Raw genomic sequence first — 17682 nt, 5'->3', positions numbered from 1 at the left:
GATTCTTTGTTTACAACATTTTTTATGTTTTTCTTTGAATATCTTTACAGAAAATTCAATTACCAATTAATAAGAGAGGATTTGGTTTTCCAAAACTGAAGTTATATCATCATAGTTATCTATTATCAAGAACTAAATATTGAAAGCTAACAATTGGTGTTGCGTTTATGATTTGAGCAGCTTTGGAATAAACACGTATATCACCTTTAGGCAGATGGACAGTATTAGGATCTAAATATATTGAAACTCTAGTATCTCTGGAAACAATTACATCAGGAAGTTAGGGAATATAATGTCTAATAAAAAAAATTCAGTCTTTTTTCCCCATGTTAAATTGACTTTATGGGGAAATCCAACTTAAATAATTGGGAAAAAGATGTGAGATGGAAAAAATGGACGGAAGTGGGGATATTGATTTTGGGCTAATGGATTGATGAAGATTTTTAACATACTTTATGGTAAAAGATAGATCATCTATCAGATGTAACCTACTGGCAATATTTATAGCTATATAAGTCATAATTTAAGGTCCATGCCACTCTTTCTATATAAGTTAAGAATCTGAATAATAGAAATGGTGTTAGATAAGTATATGTAGAATTGTAATTATTTACTCTTAAAATGATATACTTTTTTTCTTTTTATTCCATATTATGTATTTGTATATTTTCATTTAAAAATCATTTTCTATGTTCTCTTACAAGGTGTGTAAATTTATCATAATTATATAGTGGGGTTTTTTTCCTTTTTTGACATTATTTTTAAAAGCAATATAATAAATAAATTCCACATTGGTGGAAGGATAAAATCAGAAGGAAGGAGGCAAATTAAGAAAAAAGAGAGAATTTGAGATTCTCATACAAAACCAACACCATATGTATAAACTTTTACTCATATGCAGAGCAAACAAAAACTGTATGATAAAATGGTTGCAAAATTTTAAACAGCTTACCACACAACAATGGAAAGAATCATGATCTAAATTTCATAAATCAAGTTATAGCTTAAAGGAAAGTTGGTGCAAAATATTCTACAGATAATATACAACTCTATCAATTACATCTGAGATAAACAAATCATACAATAACAAATATTGAAAATGCCATGAAGCAGAAGTAATATTTTATCACATGTGATGGATATATAAGAAATCCTCAAAGTACTAGAAAGATTTACATAGTAAAATGCTGGAAAAATGGAATTTAAATTTGAAGTGAAACATTGCCGCCACAACAAGGAATAATCTGCCCCATCCAAAAATCAATAGTCCCCATAAACACAGCAGCTCAGTTGCTGTTGCCACACCACATATCAGCTGTTGTTTGTGGCCCATAATTATTTTTAATTTAATTTTTAATTTTAATTTATCAATGTGGGTCTCTCCTTTCAATGAGTTATATAGGCCTGGTCTATGCCTTAACAGGGGCTTTTAGAATTGCAAGACTATGTCTTCCATTGCCACTTAAACTATTATTATTTTGGATGATTTTTCTAATATTACATAATTCTTTGGAACTTTGCAGGACTTTTGGTATTGTTTTACTTATAAGTATACAGTGAACAAGGAAACCATTATAACAAAGTATGTTAGAATGGCAAAATTTGCTGAATAAGATTAGATTTGCTGCAATAGATTTAGATAAGCATCTAATCACAGGCTGGTTTAAAGGTCTGAATGCTTTAAATAAAGAGATTGCTGCTGCTGGTGTGGTGGTGGTGAGGATGATGATAATGATGATGATCTTCCAACTTGATTTGCTTCATCAGAAAACTGTACTTTGGGTAAGAGGTACCTTTCCATCTTACTAATATTCACTATTAGATTGTATTTCTGCTCATGTATAAGAAAGATTAATTGCACTCAAGTATAATTCATCCTTTGAGACAAAGCCAAGGACTCACAGTAGTATATTTTCGGCAGGTATTTCTCCACTTGGCAGGATCAATTGCTACGGACAAATTAATTATCTTATTCCCTAATAGTGCAAACTTAGACAAACATGTTTACTCCAAAGTAAGTCCCATTCAGTTCAATCAGATATATTTCCAGTTAAGATTTCAGACTAAATGGTTGAAGCCTTGCAGAGGGACTGAGGTAATTAAAAGGGATAACAGGCTGTCTGTGGAAATGAACATGATATTTTACATAATATTGCATTTTTATCTTCTCTTCTTAATGAATTCATTCCTCCCACACCCTTTAAAAAAAAACAAAAAAACAATAGATAGAAGATTGAGTATGTTTACCTGAGATTTATTACAGGGGATTATAGGTAATGAAATACATCCTGAATATGATGCTACATGGTTGAGATACTTAATATATACAAATTAATTTTTTTCCTGCAAATATACTCATAAAAATAATGAATGAAACATCAGAACGAAGAGATTTTAGGCTTATTAGTATATGTAACCCTATTCACTGAACTCCAATTTTCTGAACACAGATGTTGCCAGAAAAATAATTAGTAGAGAAAGTGTATATACAGCAGAATATTAAATGTATCAAATATTACAATTTAATACCTTGTAAAAAGTTGGGAAAGTGATTTGTGATGGAAAATTGTAACCAATTTTATAGCTTAAACTCTGGGAAGTGCTTCATTTTTATAAAAACTGCTCATTGGAAATTGAATATTAAAAAAAAAAATCCCTCTAGGGTAACCTGCTCTTGTTTTCTGAAAATGCTTTGATGGAATCTACTAACAATATATTTGTATTTTTCTGCTCTGTCCTGCAAAAACGGCAGGTAGATCAGCAGCCCAACAGGGAGAATAAAAAGGAGGAACTCCGTGACAGGACTCGTGTGGTGTCGAATTGGAGGAGGCACCTTGCATTGGGTAGAGAGGAGGGATTGAGTAGTGTGTTGATAATAACAGCGCAGAGAGGAGGAGGCGGCACAAAAATGACAGAGCAGAAAAATACAAAATTGGAGTGCAAAAAAAGAGAGGGCGGAACAGTTAAGGCAGTTACAGGCAATCAGGAAGAGTGGCCCTATCATGAGGGCAATGAGTAGGCAATTGGATCAGCAAGGGGATAAAAAGAACTTTCCCACCCCCTAAGCCCCACTCTGAGGACGCTGGCAGAGGACCAGCAAAAGCTAAGTTGTTTTAATCTTGTATATAACTGTTTTTATTGTTTTAAATGTTGTTTTAACAATAAATAACTGGAGTATACTCTTCCCGGAGATCGAAGATTGCATCATTGAACAAATATGCCCGGGATTCATATTTTTATAACCATTAAGGACACACACACACACACACACACACACACACACACACACACACACACATATATATATATATATATATATATATATATATATATATATATATATATATATTATAATGTATATTCGTAGATTTTCACGGGTATAGGTATGCAGGACTTGGTGCATTCAGGTCTTTTCCTGTGTAAGATTGAAAGTATCTTGGTGACATTTCGACGAGGTCCCACTCATCATCTTCAGGCTGGGGTCTTCGGCTTCGTGCTTGTGTGAGTAAAGTGTGATCAGAGCTGCTGTCTCTCTATATATATTGGTGGGGGTATGTAGAGTGCTGGCTTAGTTGCTGTAGGTGGATTGGTTAGCTGTGCAGGAGTTATTGGTTGTGGATTGTTTGGCTGTTTCATAACATCCTGAGTAGTTGACGTGCTGGCTGTGTGCCCATTAGTTTTTTGTGTTGTAACGACCTGGGTAATGGGTTGTGTGATGACAACCTGAGATCTAGTGTAGTGATATCCTGAGTTCTGTGTTGCACCATCCTGGGTGGTTGGCTGTGTTGTAACATCCTGAGTTTTGGCATTTTAGCCTCCAACTGATTGGATGACCATGAACGCGAAGCCAAACAACAGCAATGCAGCTCACCATTTCAAATCCTCCTGCTACTCAGACTAACCCGAGCACAACAAAGCCCCCACCCAAACAGAATACTTCCCCATCCAATCAGAGCACAGCCAACCCCCATCCAATCAGAGCACAGCCAAGCCCCTAACCAATCAGAACACACCTCCACCCAATCACAACACAGCCAAGCTCCCATCTAATCAGTTCATAACCCCACTAGCAGTTAAAAGGAAGAAACAGCTACAATCACACATTGCTCCTAGAAGCAAGAGGCCAAAAACACCAGCCTGAAGATGATGAATGGGACTTCGTCGAAACACTTCCAATTTGACACGGAAAAAACCCGAATATCCAAAGACATACAACTCGAGGTGTCATCCCCACCACCAAGTCGTCTCCCCATTCTCTCTTGGTGGTGGGGTTGACACCTCGAGTTGAAATAAGATCGAGGATCCTCCTAGACCATGGATATGGATGAGTAGAGAGTCGGAGGCTTGTTTAAACTCTGATGAGGGACGCGTGATACAAGTAGATGAGTCACTCATTCATGCAGCAATTGCAGTGAATGCTATGATTGGCCGACCTGAACCTATAACATGATCCAAGAGTCGAGCACAGGCGTTAACTTACATATAAATGTTTACTCCCATTGATTTGTGTACGCCCTGATGAAGTTGGTAGGAGCCAATGAAAGCTAGGTTGCTAATTTTTAAAACTTTTAATGTTTTTATTTAAAACTTCTGTTTTATATTAAAACTTTTAATGTTTTAACTTTTCCTGGTGATCATATTTTACTCTCACCATGTACACACCCAGGAATCATGCTTCTATTTTTAATATTCATATATTTTCGTGGGTGTTTGTATGTAGGTCTTTGGTTATTCAGGTTTTCTCCCACGTAAAATTGGAAGTGTCTTGGCGACGTTTCGACGAAGTCTCATTCGTCACCTTCAGGCTGGTGCTTTCGGCTTCGTGCTTCCAGGAGCAATATGAGATCGTAGCTGTTTCTTCCTTTTAACTGCCAGTGGGGGTATGAACTGATTGGATGAGAGCTTGGCTGTGTTCTGATTGGATGGAGATGTGTTCTGATTGGTTAGGAGCTTGGCTGTGCTCTGGTTGAATGGGGGGTTGTCTGTGCTCTGATTGGATGGGGGGTTGTCTGTGCTCTGATTGGTTGGGGGAGTGTTCTCTTTGGGTGGGGTTTTTGTTGTGCTCAGGTTAGTCTGAGTTGCATGGGGATGTGAGATGGTGAGCTGCATTGCTATTGTTTGGCTTCGCGTTCATGGTCGTGCCTCATCTTCATGGTGGGTGTCAGTTTGCTTCATGTATGGATTGGAGGGGTTTAAAGTGGCTAATGATGCAGCTGTGGTCTGGCTTCTGGTTTGTGGTCGTGTCTCATCATTGGTGTGGATTTGGGTTTGCTTTTTTTGTGGACGTGTGATGGTGACCTACTGTGTGGCTTTAGTGAGTGTGGGTCTGGTGTCATTCTTTGTGTTAGGGACTTGTTTGTCAATAAGGGTGGGTTTCCAAATGGCTGGTAGGCAGGACGTATCATCTCGTTTGTTCATGCTGTGTGGGCATTTTTCTATCTCGATGGCTTCTCTGATTATTCTGTTATTAAAGTGTTCAGTTTTGGCGATACTTCTGGTCTTTTTAAACCAGAACTGAGCACAAAATCAGAAATGAACTTCACACAAAAAGATTCCTCCTAGACCGAATTAACAAAGATCTCCTCACACTTCACCTCAAACTCAGCAACAAGATCCACCCCGCACTTTGGGACAAATCCAAACAATTTGCCATCTGGAGAGCCGAAACACAGACCACCCTCAAGACAGACACACACACACCAACAAACTCCGAAGACTACATGAACACCAGAAACAAACCCCTCCTCCCTCACAGCCACACATGAAACAAACAGTGCATAACATCTCAGATAGGATCCTCACCAAAGCCGAAACCAATGTCCTTTCCAAAGGATTCAACTTTGCAGTTGCTCCCAAACACATCCCCACTGAAACCAATTTATGTGGAGTTGAAACCAGCCTGACCAAAATCAACCCAGATGACGCTAACAGAATCAGACTCGAAATCACCAATATCCTCTGCACCAGCAAGCCACCCAAAAGCAACTTACCCAAAGAGGAACAGACAGCACTACGTAACCTGAAAGAAGACACCAGCATAATAATCTTACCAGCAGACAAGGGCAATGCCACGGTGGTTATGAACACATCTGACTACCAAACCAAATTAACCAACCCACTCCAAGACTCTACATACAAACCCCTAAACACAGATCCCACCACCTACCTGGAAAAAACCACCAGATCCAAAATAAAAGCCTCCCCCATTAGCGAAAAGATCCAGCAAAGAATCATTCCCAGAGAGAAATCATCCAGATGCCCTAAGCTCTATGGTCTACCCAAGATACACAAAGAAGGAACCCCACTTAGACCCATAGTCAGCTCCATAGGCTCACCTCTACAAAACCTATCCAAATTTCTTGCCAAACAACTACAGCCCTCTGCAGAATCCATCACCTCACACATAAAAAATTCATTCCATTTCTTAGAGATCATAAAGAAACAAAACTTACAGCCCAGTGACCTACTTGTGAGCTTCGATGTCATATCCCTGTTCACCTAAGTGCCAATCAAAGAAGCCTTGACAGCTATCCAAAACAAATATAACCCCCCAAAACACATCCTAGATCTGACCAACCATTGTCTATCCAACACATACTTCATCTATAATGGACAAAAATACAAACAAATAGAAGGAGCACCCATGGGATCACCCCTCTCACCTGTCATTGCAAACCTCTGCATGGAACACTTTGAAACCCAAGCTCTAGAAAAATCTGAACACAAACCCAAACTCTGGCTCAGATACGTAGACAATATCTTCATAATCTGGCCACATGGGAAAGAAAAACTGGACAACTTCCTCATACACCTCAACAGCCTACACCCCAAAATACAGTTCACCATGGAAACAGAAGCTAACAACCAACTTCCCTTCCTAGATGTCTTAGTCTACAAGAAACCCAATGGCTCCCTAGGACACACCATCTACCAGAAGAAAACACACACAAACCGCTATCTGCATGCTCTCTCACACCACCACCCAGCACAGATCAACTCCGTAGCCAAGACACTCATCTCTAGAACAAAATGCTTAGCTGACGAACAACACCTAAAAACTGAACTACACACTCTCACTAATGTACTTACATCCAATGGATTCCAACGAAATAAGATTACCAAACTAATCCAAAAAGAAACCCCCCATATATCTATAGTCAAAATAATGATCACCAAGAGAATATCTATCCAAAAATAGATCAACTGCACGGAGTGCCAGAGTAATTATGTAGGCGAGACCTCAAAAAGACTTAAGACTCGTTTACATGAGCATAGGTTGGCTATTAGACGAGGCGAACAACATTCGCAGATTTGGGCCCATGTAGCAGAATACGATCATTGCTTTGATTTTGAGAATGCCCAAATCTTGGCCAACGACACGACAAAAGGAGGTCGCCTGCTGAAAGAGGCATGGTTTTCAGGAACGGAGTCCATCAATTGGCGTGTGGACTTATGTGCAGCGCATCAAGCTCTGAAAATATGGAGTGCCAGCAACCGTACTAACGTGTGGAGGGGACCCAATCAAAAAACTTGTAATCCAAAAAATACTGCCTGGCCTCCCTCCCTGCATAATCACACCGATGGAACCTCAATTGACAGCTCCTCCCTCCCAGACATGTGATTACCAGCTAACCAACAACAGACTAACTTCAGCGGACAACCGCGGCTAGGTTTGTCACAACCTGCCGGGAGCAGACTCTTTTTGGGATGGAATGGAGATGGAGTGGGGCTTGAGGAACCGGAGGGAAAACAGAATATAGTAAAGTCTAACGAGGACTATGAGAACGAGGATGAATCCCCCCCTGAGGACACTACCAGGCACATTATGATAACCCAGTCGCAGTCGAGCAGAGGAAGGCACCCCCCTCTGACATTCTCAACACAAAGCTGCGCAGTGAAACAGAGACTGCAATTAAAGGGGAAGAGCCCCGTACGGAGTGAGAATGGAGAATTGGGGATGAGTGGGAATGGTGCTTACTGACAATGGATGGAACAACAAGGCGCTGACAATGGGATGATGGCAGAAAACATCCTGAGTATGCGCAAGGGAGAGAGTGTGAAAACGAACAGCAGATCATTCAGGAGAACTAACGGGAAGGAGGAGGGGAGGGGGAATAGCATGGGCTGTGACTATGAGCCCGCGTTACAATCCCGAGGGATAGATAAACAAGATCAAAGTGATCTTGGGGTTTGCAGGGATATTGGAAGCGATTTAAATAATTGCCCACCCCCGCCTCCTAAGGGAAGTCGTGTGTGGGATGGTGGGGGAATTATGAGCAGGAGAGGAGAAAAGATCCTGACCTCCAACCTGACCAACCCTGAAACAGCTAACAGAGTAACGTATGACAGAATGCAAATTAGCAATGGAAAGAGAATAGGTGCTGATGTGGGGGGGTGTGTTTGGGACTTAATTCGATCAGCTGGGGCCTATGACACGCTCCAGGAGCCAGAAACAGGCATTAAACAACTGTATATAAGACTTCCCCCGGCGTTTGCTTTTTAACCCTGACGATGTCAAATGTATTTGACGAAAGCTTGGTGGATTAAATTCTATTTTTGGATAGATATTCTCTTGGTGATCATTATTTTGACAATATGAATACTCCCAAGAGTCGCGTTTTTGTTTTTATTTCTAATCATATATATATATATATATATATATATATATATATATATATGAAAGCTGAACACAGAAAGTCTGAAATTTTAAGCCATCATCCTGTGACAGAAAGTACTGCCTATTACCATAATGCAGGATTACATTGTATATAGTTGTATTTGTGAATAGTGCAAACACAAATGTTTGGGTAAGTAGAATATGCATTTGTAATTTAAGGACATTTTTCTGTTCACTTCCTGCTTAGTTATTTAGTGTGCATTCTTTTATGTGACAGAACCTACAAGACATGTTTTTAGACAGTCCATCTCTATTTAAAGTTATCCTCTGATACTGTTCAGTAGCTTTACGGACAATACTAAAGGACGTCAGTAATTCACTTATAATAGAAAAACAGAGTTGGAAGAGACCTTGGAGGTCTTCTAGCCCTGCTGAAGCCATACCATCTCAGACAAATGGTTGTCCAATCTTTTCTTAAAAACTTCCAGAGTTGGGGTATCCTGTCTTCAGATGTTTTGGATAGTACCCCTCTTCTATGTGGCAGGACAAGAAGCAATGGATGGATACTAATCAAGGAGAGAACCAACCTAGAACTAAGGAGAAATTTCCTGGCAGTTAGAACACTTAATCAGTGGAATGACGTGCCTCCAGAAGTTGTGGATACTAGAAAGAATGAACACCATTTGGTTAAAAATAAAGAATCATTGCAGGAATAGGGTATGTCTAGTTTAATGAAAAAAATGACTAGGCCTGACATGATAGCAGTGTTCCAATGTTTAAGGGCTCCTTCATTTTAACCAAATGGTGTTCATTCTTGCTGGTTAAGAGATTCATGGGTTTATGCTTATCTTGTTTCTATTACCTATATAACTTTTACTTGTAGTACAAGCTGCATTAATAGTTGAATGCTGAATTAACACAGTGCAATGTTTCAGTTATGTCTGCAGTACTGCTTACGGCCGCTAATTTGACATTTGGCTATATGTGCATTTTATTTTAAATGCTGCTATTAGTGTTCTTTATCTTACTCTTGGGATGAAAAGGCTCTAAAGCAGTTTACTAACATCTATAATTAAAATCTAAAATACATAACACAAAATGAAAAGAGATTGGAAAGAAAAGAGGACAATGTCAAGTCAAGCACTGCTCCTTAATTAGGAAATGGTTATTGATGTTCTTTCTAACCCAAAAGAAAGAAGCAAGGATCTCTTATATATGCTATTTCACTGAATAATCAACAGGGTTTGTAATTCTTTCCCTGTCATAATCCTTCCCTAGGAGGAACAGTGTGAAGTCTCCCTTCGTTTTCTGCCCTGACTTTAAAAGTGTACAGAAAGGTAATGTCTAATGCACCTTTCTTTTTCTCATTTTCAGATTCACCTTTTGCAATTGTTTATCTGACAATAGTGTAACCAATAGAATAGAAATTGTTGGACAATTAAAATATTAGGCCAGGCACTATGGAGGCAGATCTCTGGTTTTCTATCCAGTGCACACAAGCACTGTAAGGAGACGTTTTTCTTTTATTTATTTTCAGTTTAATTGATTAATGTCCTTAGAATCTATTATAAATAGGGTCAGTTGCATTTCTATGTTTGATTGCTTTGTTTTGAGATCCTCCTTAATAATGACGCAAGGGGAAGGGAAAGCAAGTGAACATGTTATATTTTTGTTAACTAATATGTGCACATATTTAATGATAGTTGTATGAAAAACTGCATGGCTTATTTTGGTAAATCTCTAGTAGAAATGTCATGGGCAGCACACAGGGATTCTCAGGACCCAGACAGTCAAGTCCAAGAGACAAAACTTTTCTGTGAAACCAATTTTCCAGTATGACATAACTCAATTATGCCTCTTAGTTTTTATTTAAACCACATAAGGCTAATAATGTAGTTTCACCTCTGAAGCTTGGTTTCAGAAAAGCAATAAATTACTTAATGACTTAATTTGCTGCTACTATTTAATGGTTAATTAGCTCCCTGCTTACAATAGCACAACTTCCATTATTAGCTAAGTGAATGTGGCTAACATACAGTAAAGTTATATTTGTGTATAGCAATTACTAAATTCCTTCCTTAGTGTTAATCAAGGGCATTAATTACATTTCACAGGCAATTTCTAGTGGTTTCCAGAACAATGATCTTGTTTGGTCTTCTTCTGATCTTCTTGTTCTCTTGTTATAATCCTCTCATCTTCAGTGATATGTTTTATTCCTTAGCCAGTCCAGAATATTTATCAGTTCCATCTTTAGACAGAAAATCTGCACCTTGATATTGTTTTCCTAACTAATATTGAATAAAAAGCTTATATGGTTGTAGTACTGGACACTAGTAGCTGGGTTTCCTGTTAGTATTGTCCATCTTCTCCAACCAACATATATGTGAACAATGTGTATTCATGATCATATAAATAAAACATGTACCTTTTTGTTCTCCACTTCCATTCAAAGCAAAGGTCTTATTTATATCAGAATTTTTTTTTAAAGGTAAAAATTAAATAATGTCCATCTTATATTTATACTCATATTAGGACAACTTCCATACCCAAATCAAAGGAATCAACATACAGAATAAGTGGAGAATTAAAATCTGGTAATTTTAACATAAACTAACAACAGAATGACCTTCTGTTGACATTCAGAAATCCAGCCAATTTTATTAGGTTCATTGCTTTTGCTATTACTTTCATTGAGGGGAAAAAGGGCATTGGCTCTTTGTAGTATCCAAACTATTCCTATAGTTTGTATGAATGTTCAAACTTTTTGGTAGATCTCAGTTGTATCTATTGAATATCCTGCACCTTCTTTTTTTCCAGCTGAACTTTTTACTGATCAACTATGCAGCTCAAATAACATAGAAAAAACACAGAAAAAACAAGATGAAATTTAGCTGGATTAATAGTTAAGACTTCAATTAAGTCTATAACAGCTGCAGATGTTCCTGCCAAATCTTGCAGTATTTTATAATATTGTCCAGATAGGACTCATAATATTTTGTGTTTCTAGAAAAAAGATTGTCTATTACTCTCTGAAAGGTTGCAGATACTCAAAGGTATCCAAAAGAAATTTTAATAAACTGGAATAAACCTTGTGTAATTCTAGGGTTATTTAGCACTGATAAACTTATTTTTGTGTGTGGGTAATTTTAGTTCAGTGCTGAATCCTGGTGACTATCTGAAATAGTCCCTGTAGTTTCTTGGTAAGATTTTGGAAGTGGCTTACAACTGTTTGTTTCCTAAGGCTAACCCAAAGTCACGCACCCAAAGTGCTAGATGTGTTCCAGTACTATTCTGAGCATAGAAATTGACTGGGTGATTTTGAATCAATCATTCTCAGTTACATTGACTTGTTCATATAATTGCCAGTAGTCAAAACTAATTTGAAGCAAGTAAACAAAACTGATCTAGTAAATCAGAAATGTCAAACGCAAGGCCTATGGGCTGGATCAGGCTCACAATGGGCCCAGATCCGACCCACAGGGCCACCCCGGAGATGGAGAGGGACCATCCCCCACTGCCCCAGCCCTGGCCCACCCCAGCCTGGCCGGGCATCCACCTGGCATGAGCACAGGAGGTAGCAAGCATGTGAGGGCTAACATTGTTCAGCAGCAGTCACAGCTCCTGGCTCTTCAACCAGTGCACTCTGGGATTTCACAGCCTGGCCAGTGCAGGAGGGTCCAAGTGCCGTGACCACTGGGCTGGCCTTCCAAGCAGCAGGCGGAGGCAGAGGCAGAGGCATGGGGGGGAGGCATGTGATCTAGCCTGCCAGAGGTGCTGGAAAGTCGACTGTTCACCTGCCTGCTCCACTCACCGTCTGTCTTTTCCCATGGCAGCTGCAGCTTGGATGGGACAGAGGGCCACGTGATCACTTGGTGCATCCAGAAGGCCAATCCCATGCCTCCCTCTGGACCTCTGCCTCTGACTGCTGTGATGCTGCCACTGTGGGGAAAGGTGAGGCAGGTGGTGTAGTGGGGGTGCTTGCTTGGTCCCCACCATGCTTGGTCCCCATCACCCAACCTCATCCTTCAGCTCCGCCACACTCATGGGATGAGCCTCCTGCCTGCTCCTGCACCAGCGACTTCCAGTAAACAGGAAGGGCAGGGAACTCCCACCCCCAAGAGGTAGCCAAGATGCCACAACTTGCTTAGCACAGGTGGGTCTGAGTGCCATGAACACTGGGCTGGCCCTCCAAGCAGCTGGTGGAGGCAGAGGTGTTGGGGAAAGCACACAATCCAGAGGAGTTGGGGAAAGCACACAATCCAGCACACAATCCAGAGGTGTTGCTTTCCCCAACACCTCTGCCTCCACCAGCTGCTGAATGGCTGTACAGCCACTTGCTGCATCCCAGCTGCGGAAGCTGTGGGAAAGCAAAGATGGTGGAGTTGCAGTGAAGCAGCCCAGCCAGACACCATCACCACCATGCTGCGGCCTCTGCACACTTGGTCCCCATCTTCAACCTCATCTTCCATTGAGCCTGCTGCCTGACCCCCCAATAACAATGGCCCTGGCAAACATGAAGGGTGGGGAGCCCCCATCTCCAAGTGGCAGCCAGGACTCCCAGCCACCACCTGCCTTCATGGTGGTGGCACCAGCAGCAGCAGCCCTGTTCAGCAGAAGCCCCACTGCCCCTCAGACCCCTCCAGCCCAGGAAGCCCAGCCTGGGCAAGGAAAGTGAGCACAGCAGCAGCAGCCTTGAGGATGAGGCAAGTGCAGCCAGGCCTCCTCTCAGGGAAGTGGGGCTGTACTGTTTGATCCCAGCAACCTAGGAGCTCAAGGGTCAGGCCAGGCACCCACAATCCAGGGCCCTAGGCAGCCCACATTGCTGTCAGGAAGCCTCCCACATGGCCTCAGAGGGTCGGCGAGGCTCCTCCAGTGAATCAGGCCCTGACGCCCACCTTGATCCTGTCCTCCTCTGCAGGAGACCCCTGGATCCCCCTAACTCTGTCTGGGCCCCCACAGGCATCACCTGATGCGAGCAATGTAAAACTGGCCACACCGACCCAGTTGGCAGTGATCACCCAGCCATGCTCCCCTGGCCACACAGTCTCCCCCCACCCCTGAGGGCAACTATAATGCTGATGCAGCCCTCAATGAAATTGAGTTTAACACTCCTGTAGTAAATCATCTTCAGCTATTAGATTTGGTTACCTGGTTAGATAACTTACAGTAAATCTACACAAAATGTCACTTCCCCATTTAGTTTAGGTTTAGTTTTTAGAATAGGTTAATCTCAAAGTCAACCAGCTGGATTCAGGTAAGGTAGGACTAGAATTCAGTCTTCTGGTTTCTAGCCTGGTGCCCTTAATCACTACACCAAACTGGCTCTGCCATTGATGAACTTTTGCTTAACGTTGTTGTGCTTTCCTCTTACTTCTGTTACATAGATAAAAGATGTAGTAAGTTTCTTCTCTTAAAATTTTATGCCTCTGTTGGGATGGACAATTTGAGGCAATTGAACTTGTGTTCTGTATTGCTCACTCTACAGAGTGATCTGTAAGACTTTTATTTTCCCAATTACTAGTAGTTTGCCAGATCACTTAAACTTGTGAGTATTCCTTTCTGATAGCAATCGCTCCATAACATGTAATGTTACAAAGTTTTGTGCAACAGTGTATGAAATTTTCAGAGTGCTATCAGATAGTACAACCTTGTTAGTATAAAGACATTAAAATTAATTGTATTTATATAAAACATTTTTGTTGTATAGTAGTAAAATTTATTTCAAATGTTCTTTTATTTACCTATTTACTTCCTATTTACCTACAATTTTTACATTATATTTTAAAATCTTATTTTCTATGAATGATATTTCCATCCTGTACTAGTTGAACACATAATAAAATGTTGGTTTCTATTTATCTTCTTTTTTTTTTATCCCTGTGACCTGCTGAAAGATAAGCATGGGTGAGTTTCAACAAATCTGCCCTGAACCTTCATAGAGCTGTTACCTGCTATTTCTTTTTCCACTTCCAGGGTGCTTCATAAACAGAACTTCATCAAACAGAAAAAAATAAAGAGTATTGTTGGGGCTAATATCTGAATAAAATAGTGATGATTCTCATTATCCTGGGGCAACCCTTTCTTACGTGAACATTCTAAAGTTGGAAAATATAAGAGATAGTTTGCCAGCACCTTATTCTATCAGATCCTTCAAAATAGGATTAGGATTACTAGTGGTGGTGGGAAGCTATTTATCTTGCCCTTCCCTTAAAAAGAAGTCTTCCTCAAATAAGATCTTTCCATGAACAAAATGAACTTTGTCAATTAGCAGTCTAAGTACAACACAAAGAGGTTGTCCTGGCTATATTAACAGCAAAGGTTAATTTCCCGCATTCCAGATTCATTACACAGAGTGCTTTATAATACTAATTTCTTCATTTGTCACAAGTAATCACTTCCATTTAAAGGGAAACATATTGCTCTATTGTCATTCTATAATCTTTAGATATAGCTACTAAAATCAGAAAATGTTGCAAAGTGGCTGGTGCAGAATCACTACAATCCATCCCAGTTGAATCAATAGAGTCACCAAGGTGCCTGACCTGCCAGAGAGAAAATTAATGGAGGTAAGTAGCTTCTATATTTATGCTGTCTAGAATACCACTGAAGGAACAGACCCAAGGACTAAGGGCACAATGCCACACTACTTTGTAGAATTGGTTCAAGGGGCCAATTCAGTTGAATCATCTTCAACCCATTTTTTTTTTAAATCCATGTTCATAAAATATAGGTGTTCTGGAGGAAACCCAATCTCTCACCTCATATAATAGTCTTCTGGGCTTCAGCCAAAAATTATAGATGAAAATTGAAGGAATTCAAGATGAAAGAGTAGTAAAAAAATGAACTTTACTAACATTTGCCTCTTTTTTTCTCTCACAATTCAGTCATTAGAATTTATGAAGCCCATTAAAATAGTGATTCTAAAGTATCAGTTTGTAATATTTCAATTTCAGACAGCTACAGCAATTTGAATCTTCATTTACAGTAATTATGTTCTCTTCTTACTGCTTCAGAACTTCAGATCACATTCATCCCTCTTCTATTTCAAGTGCCTAATTTTGTAATTTGAGCATTTTACCACTTTTAAGAGTTTGAGAGATGCATGCATATCAAAGCCATCTTTATATCTAACTTATTTGTAAAATACTTATTTTATTAATACTGAGAAGAAATTCAGTGCCTCACTTGTAAACAACAATAAACAACCCTAAATTTTAGAATACATTAAACACATAGGTACAGGACAACTCTTCTCCTTGTCTGTTTCCCCTACACTCCAGTTCCCTCTCTTCTGTTGTTTTCATACTAAACATTTATTATTATTTGCTACATCACAGGAATAACTCAATTAAGTAATGCTATTTACCTCATTCAGTATGAAAGGAGGTAAATTATAGTGTGTGTGTATATATACATATAATGATACAGATCTCTGGTTAGGCATCATGCTGTAACAGGTGCAGGAAGACGGGGCTCCATCTTCAATGTTCAATTTCACCCCACTTGGGACCCTAAAAAAGGTCAAAAGTCACCCTGGAGAGATGACAAAGAAGGAGGGGACCCTCATCGATTGCAGAGGGGTGACGGCCCTTCTGCTGGATCTGAGGAAGCCTTCCAAACCAGTGGGGGAAAGACTGGCTACATCCGTGTGGCCAGTCAGAAACTGTTGACAACAGAAGATAATCACTAACTAGCAATTTTTGAGCAACATGGATGGAACTGGGTGAGACTTTATCCTCTTTTTATGACCTTAATACTACTTTCCTGGAAAAAAGAATGCCCAAAGCAAAGAATCCTCCCAGATGAGAAAGGGAAGGGAAGTTTTTGCTCTGCTCCCTCAGGAAAAGAAAAGTGGTGAATTAATTTGGAGGAAAATAGAGAAAACTACAAGATCAATTTGGAATTAATACAGCTACATAGCTTTGAAATTTGGGGAGTAAAAGTATCTCTGAGACTTTTTTTTTTAGAAAAGATATTTGAAAGTCTGTAAAATAAGCTTGGATTTGGAAAGCTGGAAGACGGTGTCAACAACATGTAGTGGTCAATCACGGCACTATAATTTATTATGCTTAAAGGAAACTTGGCTTGAAACCCAGATAAGACTCTTTGTTGTTCCTAGAAACTTTCACTTTTGCAGACTGCAGCTGGGAAAGGGGAAAAAAAACTCTTGGGCTGCTTATCTGTGTTGTGGACCCTATTGGACTATAAAGACTACATACAAAATCCAAATGGGTGTTCCATACTCAAATGGTAAAAAACATCTTTAACACTTGTCTCTGAAGCCCCTAGCTTGATATACCAACAAGAAAATATTAATGAACCTCAGAAAGAAATTCTTTCCATGTTGAAATCAATCCAAGAGACAATTCTTTTATTTCATGACTTAAAATAATGCAAATAAAAGAACAATTTTCTAACCTAAATTTACATATCCAGGCAAGGACTGCAAAGAAGGAACTAGTAACCCAGAAAAACAGAAAGAAAATTAGAAGAAATGGATCCAAGATTGAGGACCTAAAGGAAGGAATTAACAGACAGATACAGACAAATGAAAAATTAGAAGATGCAGTGATAACACTGGAAATGGAAAAGATATCTTACTTGTCAAGATGTCAGAACATATTTAAGGATAAGGAAGAGCTGATCGAACGGATGATAAAGCTGTTAGGAGAAATGCTGAATATTGATAAACAAGAAATGAAAAGAAAAACTGAAGAAGGATGGAGGCTATTTAATGAATATAAATGGGTTGAATGTTCTTCCAAAAATACTTCAATCAAATTCTCTTCCTCATCTCAAACAATATATACAAAAACAGAGGAAGAATTACTTGATGATTTAAATGCATTGAAAGTGGAAAGTGGAAAGTTATTTGGCAAAGGAAGAAAGCTAGAGTAAGACTGAAGAAAATAGAGGTGTTGACCTATTAGATGGGATATTATACTATTAAAAAGATGTTTTAATATGGTTAAGAAAATAGATAACTTTTAGAAATAAAAGTATTTTTATAATTAGGATAGGATTTGTAACTAGAATATTATATTTTGTTATGAGATGGGAAATAT

General features: G+C 39.4%; 2 long non-coding RNA genes across 5 annotated transcripts in view; both read left to right on the top strand.

The window, feature by feature from the left end:
* The window catches only part of LOC120317268, a 104281-nt gene that overhangs the window by 34508 nt on the left and 52091 nt on the right, over window positions 1–17682 (top strand). The window lies entirely within an intron of this gene.
* Window positions 9911–15184, top strand: LOC120317270. The gene is made up of 3 exons (XR_005559189.1): window positions 9911–9954; window positions 12451–12568; window positions 15063–15184. It is a non-coding gene; the product is annotated as an uncharacterized LOC120317270 (long non-coding RNA).

This window comes from Crotalus tigris, unplaced genomic scaffold (assembly GCF_016545835.1).
Source record: "Crotalus tigris isolate CLP2741 ecotype Arizona unplaced genomic scaffold, ASM1654583v1 scf7180000019576.727907, whole genome shotgun sequence".
Classification (NCBI taxonomy): domain Eukaryota; kingdom Metazoa; phylum Chordata; class Lepidosauria; order Squamata; family Viperidae; genus Crotalus; species Crotalus tigris.
The sequence above is the reverse complement of the archived record's forward strand: the minus strand, read 5'-3'. Positions and strand labels throughout refer to the sequence as shown.